The sequence below is a fragment of the Sturnira hondurensis genome, unplaced genomic scaffold, assembly GCF_014824575.4.
Source record: "Sturnira hondurensis isolate 20B ecotype Veracruz unplaced genomic scaffold, ASM1482457v3 Scaffold0006849, whole genome shotgun sequence".
Classification (NCBI taxonomy): Eukaryota; Metazoa; Chordata; class Mammalia; order Chiroptera; family Phyllostomidae; genus Sturnira; species Sturnira hondurensis.
In genome coordinates, this window is record NW_028079480.1 from 464020 (window position 1) to 473865 (window position 9846).

At 34.6% G+C, this 9846-nt stretch overlaps 1 pseudogene; it reads right to left on the reverse strand.

The window, feature by feature from the left end:
• Positions 1 to 1067: 1067 nt before the first annotated feature.
• LOC118990311 (carbonyl reductase family member 4-like) lies at positions 1068 to 1886 on the reverse strand (annotated as a pseudogene).
• Positions 1887 to 9846: the final 7960 nt, after the last annotated feature.

Below are 9846 nucleotides of genomic sequence, written 5' to 3' on the forward strand. Positions count from 1 at the left end.
GATGAATGTAAGTGTATTACAATGAATGACACAATTCCACTGAAGGCTTGCCGAAGAAAGGAGCTGATCTAAGTAGCTTTATTTTGATGACACTGTAAGGCTAATGAAAAAAGAACTGAAGCAAAATGCTGAACTGCAAATGATAAATTTGTTTCTCTGCATGTATAGCTACTGTTGAACAAATAAGTAAATATATTGTTGATAAGCACAATTCTCATTATCAGAGAAAGAAGTTGCAAATAAATAAATGGGAATGCTAGAATGAACTCTTTGGTACTGGATTAGAGTGGGAGGCATGAATATGAACCAATGTGTTCTTTTCTCCTTTTAATAGATACACAGGTAAATACATATAGAAATGTACATAGGTATGTACACACCAGTTAGTAAATACATACACTTTTCATAGTTCTGTCTATAAGAGGGCCTAGAGGTAGTGACAGCCCAGTAGAGCACATGTTGTGCTCAGATACTAGTTTTTAAATACCATTCTTTTTTAAATGTCGGTATCAAACCGATGCTGTTTTTCAATCCCTATAAAAACTGATTATCCATAACATAATATAAAAAACGAACACAGAGTTTAACTTTAGTAGGGTTGATAAAGTAGTGACAACTAACCAATGTCCTGTAAATACTTATTTTGGTAATGGCCCACAAAGTTAACATTTAGGGAATTAAACATTTACAATGCAAAATATATAAATTAAGACAGTATCTTTTTATATCACTTGAAAAATATGTATATACTGAAGCTGCTACAGTGTGTAAGATACATACAGCATTTAGAAAACATGATCATGCATTGATCTTTTCAGATATGTACATATAAAGATGGAAATCAAAATTTTAGCATGAATAGGTTTGATTAGTAAATGTCACCCATGTAGGTATATTGTCTGATCAACAAAGTATGTCCTTGATTCTGATTACCATTATAAGTGAATAATCTGTAAATTAATATTGTATAATCAACAAAGTATGCCCTTGATCCTAATTATGTTATAACTCAATAGTCTGTAAATTAATATGTAGTCAACAAAGTATGCCCTTGGTCCTAATTACCATTATAACTGAATAATCTGTATATCATGAGTTATAATCCCCCATCCATCCCCTGTAATGCATGGTGATTCTAAAAAGAAACATAACTTCACAGGCCACATCAATAGTTTCTCTAAATCTCCAAAGAGGGCTATTTTTCTTTAAAGGCTCTTCTTTCAAGTCTTTCATCATATCTGTATGAACAAAGCCTGGTGTAACTACATTCATTTTAACTTTCTTTATTGCTACTTTTTAGGAAAAACAAGTGAAAATCCAACCAATTCAACTTACTGGCACTGTACACAGACTTGTCAGCACTGCTTTTTAAACCAATAATACTACATCAACAATAGATCCTCTTTGTTGTTGAATCATAGTTTTCATGGGAGCTTTACAGGTTAGCATGGAACCCCAAAGGTTAGTATGGAGCTGAGATATATATCTTCCTTGTTAGGGTATCCTTATTGATTTCAGCTGCATTTGTCAAGAGTTAGTGGGACTTAAATTTTTCTCTAGTTATTCAAATATGTTTTTGAACAAAGTATTCTTTGGCAACATCACAGCTAAAGGTCACCAGCAGCAGCTTTGGCCACTTGCAGATTTCTGGTGATGATGGCCAGTTGGCAGCCTTTCTGGGCCATGGCCCTGCCAGTGCTCCTGGAGCTTCCCAAACCTGAAGACTTTATCTTGGAGCAGGAAGTCACAGATTTGGAGGAAAGAGGGCTAGGACTGGCAGCCTCTTTCCAGATTTGGGCTTTTATAGCGCCAAACAAAAAAACTGCCATGGGAAAAGCACTGCTATACCACTCCTTCTGCACTGGACTCTGGTGTTTAAATACCATTCTTAAATAAAAGAAACAGGACTCTGAAAAAGTGTATGATAAAGCATTGGGGCAGGGAAAATACAAGATGATTCTAGGACATTTGTGGTATGAGAAAGTAAGGAAGTACTTCAAAAGAACACAGAAGCTGGCCTGAGAAAGTTCCAAATAGCCAAAGCTGGAACAATTTGTGCAACAAAATAGATAAATATGATTATTTAAATAATAAAATAAATACCCATAGGTCCATACTGATATAAATAATGGTTGAGTAAGTAAGTGTAGAAGGGACAGCTTTTTTATTTTTTACAGAAGAATTCCAATTAATAAGTGTAGAAGGAATAAGAAAAATAGAATCACCTTTAGAATACTAGAGGAATAATTGTTGTAGGAAATATCCACTAATGAATGTTGAAATTAGTGGGTAGAAGTTTCCAGAAAAGTGTGGTGTTGTATAGCCTCAAAGTTTCTTCCATAAAATATTAATTACAAAGGCAAAATAGTAACTTTACAGTGGAAAAGCCTATCAACCACCTTAATTAAGTGATCAAGGTTAATATAATTAATAACACCTAAGAATAATAACACCTAAGAACACCTGTGGTATCCTTCCCCCAAATCCATAATTTATTAAAAAAACTATAAAAAACTTCAACCAATCCCAAATAAGGGACAGTCTGTACACTTTACTACAATGACTGACCAGTACTGTCAAAAATTACAAAAGTCATGAAAGACAGGGAGAGACTGAGGGACTGTCACAGTTCAGAGGAGTTTAGAGATGTGGAAACTAATGCAATGTGGGATCCTGAATCAGATTCTGGAGTACAGAAAGAATTCTAATAGAGAAAGTGGTAAAATCTAGGAAAATCTGTAGTTACTATATTTGTAGCAATATTGATTACTTCGTTTTTTACAAACTTGGTTATAAAAAGTAAGCTAATATTGTATGTTTTTAATGCATTTAATAAATGCATGCACACATATCCATCCATCCATCCATCCGCCCATCCATCCAATTACTTACAGGATTTAGGTGCTTATGATGCTTATTTTTTGTGGGGTAGAGAGAGGAAGGAGAGTGTCATTGCAGAGAGGCAAGCAAAGGGCTTCAAGTGTTTCTGAATTCTATTTCTTTAAACAAATATGAAGCAAACATGATAAAATATTATAAAAGGATAGAGCTGAGTGAGGGTACATGGGTGTGAGTGGGTAGTCTTTCTACATTTCTCTGAACATTATGTAATTAAAATGAAAATGAAGAATTTTTTTCCTTTAAAAGTGATATGCTGAATGCCTTGGAGATCCATGGATCTAGAGTTGTGGCTGCTGGCTTGCACTATTTTAATTTCCAGATAAGAGGTACATAGTATGAACTGAAATTGAAAAGAAGGGGACAACTCTAAGAGACATTTTGAAGCTAAAGTGGGTAAGTTTGGTGACTTGAAGGGAAAGGAAGAGAGAGAGGAATAACAGATGATAAGGGTCAGAAACTAGAGAATTAGGGAAATTAAAGGGTGAGCCAACTGGAGGGAGAATAGAGTAGATCATGAGTACTTTGGTTTAGGGGTCTAGGCTCTCATTGCTGAGGTTCTTCTATAAACTGAATTTCTCTCAAAGGATTACCTGTTTGGCCCCTGATTTCTGTATATCCTGATCCTCTACATCCTTGTTAGTACTTGGCATTTTAGCCTTTTGTATTACAGTCATTCTAGTGGTTAGCATATCTTTGTGGTTTTAGTTTGCATTTTTCTAATGACTAATGATACACATTTTCATGTGCTTATTAGCACATTTAGCATATTTGTGTAACTCCTTTGGTGAAATGTCTATAATAATTCTATTTATATAGGATTATTATATTTTATTAAGTTGTAAACATTTTCTTTATATTTTATTGCCTATATTATTTTCAAATATTTTCTGTTTATCTCTTCATTTTCTTCGACTTTGAAAAATTATTGTTTTCAAATGAATTAAATGTATTGGGATAACATTGGTTAATATGATTATATAAGTTTCAAGTGTACATTTCATGATACATGATCTGTACATTGCATTGTGTGTCCAACACTCAAATGTAAATGATCTGTCACCATACATTTGGTTCCCTTTACTCTTTACTACATTTCCTCTCCCCCTCCTTCTGGTAGCCAACATAGTGTTGGCTGTGTCTATGAGCCTTAGTTTTATATTTCACATATGAGTGAAATCTTATGGTTCTTAGCTTTTTCTGAGTGGCTCAGTTCACTTAGCATAATCTCAAGTTACGTTTATGTTATCACATTATTTTGTCTTTACTCTTGGCTGAGTAGTGTATATGTACCGCATCTTTTTTAAAAAAGATTTTGTTTATTTATTTTTAGAGAGGGGGGAGGGAGGGAAGAGAGGGAGAGAAACATCAATGTGTGGTTACCTCTCACGTGCTCCCTGCTGGGGACCTGGCCCATAACCCAGGCATGTGCCCTGACTGGAAATCAAATCGGTGACCCTTTGGTTCACAGGCCAGCACTCAATCCACTGAGCCACACCAGCCAGAGCTGTACCACATCCTCTTTATCCAATCATGTATCAAAGAACACATTAGTTATTTCCATGTATTGGCAAGCAATGAATAATGCTACAATGAACATAGGGGTACATATATCTTTGCAAATAAATGTTTTCAAAATTTTCAGGTGGTTACCCAGAGAAAGGATTGCTAGGTTATATGGTAACTCTATTCTTAATTTTTTTGAGGAAATTCTGCCCTGTTTTCCATAGTGGCTGCACCAGTTTTCATTCCTATCTGCAGTGAGTGACAGTTCCTTTTTCTTTACAACCTCTCCAGTTTATTATTTGTCTAGTTGATAATGGCTATTCTAAGAGGTGTGAAGTGGTATCTCATTGTTGTTTTGAGTTGCATTTCCCTAATGGCAAGTGAAATGGAGCATCTTTTCATATATCAGTTGGCCATTTGGATGTCTTCTTGGGAGAAATGTCTGTTCAGGTCTTCTGCCCAGTTTTTAAATTGGATTGTTTGTTTGTTTGGTGTTGAGTTGTATGAGTTCTTTATATATTTTGGATATTAACCCTTTGTTGGAGCTGCTGTTTGCAAGTATCTTCTACTTGGTTGTTTTTGTTTTGTTGTCAGTTTCTTTTGCTGTGTAGGAGCTTTTTCATTTGATAGAGTCTCATTCATTTATTTTTGCCTTTACTTCCCTTGCCTTTTGGGTCAAATTCATAAAATGTTCTCTAAGATCAAGATCATTAAGTTTAGTGCCTATGTTTTCTTCTATGTACATTATTGTTTTACATCTTATATTTAAGTCTGATCCATTTTAAAGTAATTTTTATACATGGGGACAGACTGTAGTATAGTTTTGTTCCTTTGCATGTAGCTTTCCCATTTTCCCAGCACCATTTGTTGAAGGGGCTTTCTTTTCTCCATTGTATGTTTTTGGCTTCTTTGTCAAAAATTAGTTGCCTGTATAACTGTGGTTTTATTTTTGGGCTCTCAATTCTGTTCTATTGGACTATGTGTCTGTTTTTCTGCCAATACCATCCATCCTGTTTTGGTTATGGTTGCTCTGTAGTATAATCAGGTAGTGTGATACTTCTAGCTTCATTCTTTTTTTCTGAGGATTGCTTTGGCTCTTCGGGGTCTTTTGTGGGTCCTTACAAATCTGATGATTTTTTTTTGTTTTATTTCTTTTAAAAATGTCATTGGGATTTTGATGGGGAATGCATTAAATCTGTATATTGCTTTGGAAAATATAGACATTTTAACTATGTTGATTCTTCCAGTCCATCAACTGAGAATATCTTTCCAGGCCATTGTGTCTTTTTCAATCTCTCTTAATAATACGTTGTAGTTTTCAGTATATAGGTTCTTCACATCCTTTGTTAAATTTATTCTTAGGTATTTTTTTCTTTTTGTTGGAATTGCAAAAGGATTTTTTTCATTTCTTTTTCTGAAATTTCATTGTTATTATATAGGGGTACAGTGGATTTTTGTAAGTTGATTTCGTGTACTGCAACTTCACTATATTTATTGCTTCTAATAGTTTTTTTGGTAGTCTTTAGGGTTTTTTATATACAGAATCATTTCACTTGCAAAAAGTGACACTTTCACTTCTTCCTTCCCAATTTGTATGCCTTTTATTTCTTTTTCTTGCATGATTGCTCTGGCTAGGTCTTCCAGTACTATGCTGAGTACGAGTGGTGACAATGGACTGTCTTGTCTTGTTCCCAGTTTTAGAGGAAAAACTTTCAGTTTTTCACCTTTGATTATGGTATTAGCTGAGAGGTTGTCATATATGGCCTTTATTATATTAAGGTACTTTCTGCCTATACCTATTTTATTGAGTGTTTTAATAAAAAATGGACGTTGTATCTTATTCAGTGCTTTTAAGCATCTGTGGATAAAATCATATGATTTTTATCCTTTGTTTTGTTAATGTAGGTGTATCACATTAATTGATTTGTATATATTGAACCACTGTTGTGCCCCTGGAATGAACCCCAGTTGATTGTTGTATTATTTTTTAATGTATTGTTGTATTTGGTTTGCTAGTGTTTTTGCATCTTTAGTCATCAGAGATATTGGTCTGAGGTTGTCTTTGACTGTGTTATCCTTGCCAGGTTTTTGTATTAGTGTTATTTTGGTCTCATAAAAAGCATTAGGGAGTATTGCCTCTTCTTCAGTTTTTTTATTTATATGTTGATTTGAGAGAGAGAGAGAGAGAGATTTCTTGTTCTACATATTGATGAATTCATTGGTTGATTCTTGTATGTGCCCTGACCAGGGATCAAATATGCATCCTTGGAGTATGGGGGACAACACTCTACTCGAACCATATGAGCTATATGGCCAGGGCATCTTCATTGTTTGGGAAGAGTTTGAGAAGGATAGATATCAAATCTTCTTTGAATGTTTGGTAGAATTCACTAGTGAACCCATCTGGTCCTGGACTTTTGTTTTTTGGGAGGTTTTTGATAGTGGTTTAGATTGCCTAAGTGTTGGTCAGTTTATTTAGATTTTCCATTTCTTCATGCTTCAGTTTAGGAAGGTTATGTATTTCTAGAAACTTAACCATTTCTTCTAGGTTATTGAAGTAATTTGGTGGCATATAGTTTTTCATAGTGTTCTAGTATGATCTTTTATATTTCTGTGATGTCTGTAGTAACTTCTCTTTCATTTCTTGTTTATATGAATCTTTTCTCTTTTTTCCTTAGTGAGTCTAGCCAGGGATTTGTTGCTTTTATTAATCTTTCAAAGAACCAGCTCTTTGTTGTATTAAGGTTTTGTATAATCTTTTTGTTCTCTATTTTATTCAATTCTGCTCTAATTTTTATTAGTTCCTTTCTTCTACTGACTTTGGGCTGCTTTCGTTCTTCTTTTTCTAGTTCTTTAAAATGTAAAGTTGTTTACTTGGGATTTTCCTTGTTTCTTTTCATTTTCTTAATGTGTATCTGTTTGAATACAAGGCCCATGCCTTCAACTATATATTATATTGCTTCACATAATATCAGAGAAAGTACTTAACTTTGTAGTTGGCAGACTTTGATGACTATACTGAAATCATTTTATTGTGACTGTGTCATCCAGTGTCAGCTTGACTATTTCTAGGAACAGGAAACTCACTCCATCATCAAGTAGCTCTTTTCCTCATATGACAGCTTCTGTTGTTACAGTTTTCTCATGTGGAGCTGAAGGGTATGTTTTTTGGTTATTCCCATAACATTTGATTTTTGAGATTTACATGGAACAAGTCAGTTGTGTCTTCTCTATGAAAACAACTTTTCTTTTGTATTTTCTTTACCAGGTTTAACACTCTTAATTTTTTCAGCCATTAAAAAAATAAAATTTTCATCTTGTTGCTTTTCTTTGGATGCTATCTAGATGATTAGTATTCTGCTGAGACTACTAACAACTGGAAATAAATATAATACCACAAGTTGGATACTAAAACAAAAACCATAATAGTTACCTTTTATAGAAATCTTATTAAGTAGCATGCATAGTGCTAAGTCTTATATACAATAAGTCTCTTTACAATAACAATAGATGAAAAAATTAAGGCTTATACAGGTAGTTTTGTTGGTCACTTCTGCAACTAGTAAACAGCAAATCAGAATTTGAACTGAGGTCTGCCTAACTCCAACTCTTCTCTCTTCTGCTGCCCTTGGTTGGCATGGAAAGCAGTGTGGCTGTGTTACTTCATGAATTCTGGATGTTCTGGTTCTATTAATTTAGTCTGGTTCATTAATGTTTTTGGTAACAATGTCATATTTGGCTTGTATTAAGCTTGCATTTAACTAAAATCTACAAATCTTAATAAGATCTTTAATATTTGAGCTTCCATCTGGTCTGGCCTTCCCATATTACCTTATGTAATTAATTTTCAGTGTAAATGCAGGACTTTGTGTTCATATCTTAACTACATATTGGGGATTTCATCCTAAGTTTCTAGCTGCCAAAATAATTTTGCATTTTGATCCTATCGTGTATGATGCTAACTCTTCCTCCAGATATATGACCATGTGCACCTTTTAATTTTGTTTACCCTCACTGAAGGCCTTTTTTCATTGCTTTTAGAGAGAGAGGAAGGGAGAAAGGAAAAGAGAGAGGGAGGGAGAGAAGAAAGGGAAGAGAGAAACATTGATGCAATAGAGAAGCATTGATTGGTTGCCTTTGGTATATGCCAGGAAGGGGGATTGTATATTGGACTGGAGATTGAACCCTCAGCATAGATACGTGTCTTGATTAGGAATCGAATCCCGCAACCTTTTGGTTATGGGATTACCCTCCAACCAACTGAACCACACCAGCCAGAGACATGTGCATCTTTGATTAGTATTCTTGCTTTGTGTTTAGTCTTTGATACAATGCCAGACAAATTTTAAGGATGAATAAAAATATAGCATATCTATTTTTTCCCCATTGTTGAAATGTACCTTTTTAAAGTCTAGGTCATGTGTTTGGCCATGAATGTGATTTTCTTTTCTTAGTATTATTAATATTAAGATAATATGGTCACTGTATTTCAAGGTTCTCATTGAAGATCTTGAAAATATCAGGCTTTCTCTCCCTTCTGAGCAATAAATTTATTGGATAGCAATTAAAGAGTTTCATAGGTGTTCTGCTCTTTGTATTAGACTTCTATCAGAAGATACTGGAGTAATTGAAGTTCCACTTTTTTAAAAAAACAAATTTTGTAACATTTTCTGGGGACATATTCATATTTCTTTTCTGGATAGACTATAGCATGCTACTGGAATAGTGTAGTTAGATTTTCCTTTTTAGTTCCTCACTTTTATTGCCTATTGTACTTTACTACTAAGTTCATGAGTTTCCATATAGGAGTAAATTCTGAAAAGATCATTGGATTTGGCTTTGAAAATTCCTGGATTTGGGAACTGACCATGCTTTGTGAACCTGAGGTCCACTTCAGCTTTGTGGACCTCAGTTTCCTCATATATACAGTAGGGATAATCATATTATTCCTTATCACTTAAGATTAAAAAATATAATTTTAAAAATAGGTAACTGACTGTTTATGGTTTATACAAATAGTGCCTTTATCTTGCGTAACAAGAAATTGAGAATTGGGCAGTTTAGAACAAGTACGGTAGGTATGATAGCTCAATAAAGACACTGGGGACTTAGGCTTGTCCCATCTTTCTGTTCACTATCCTTCGTGTGCAGTCATTTGCCCTCTTGCTTCTTGACTCACTGAAACAAAATGGCTACTGTAACTCCAGGTCTCATGTCTATGTTTTAGACATAAAGAATAGAAAGGACTAAAAGGATGAAAGGAAAAAAAAGACATGCCTGATTTCTCTTAGTGAGGTTTTATCTTTTAGTTTGACAAAGGAACCGCCCCCCCNCACCCGCCCCCCCCCCCCCCCCCCCCCATGGATGTCTGCCTGCAATTTATTGGCCAGAACTATGTTACAGGGCCACTCCTTGCTTCGAGGAAAGCTGGGAAATTTTATA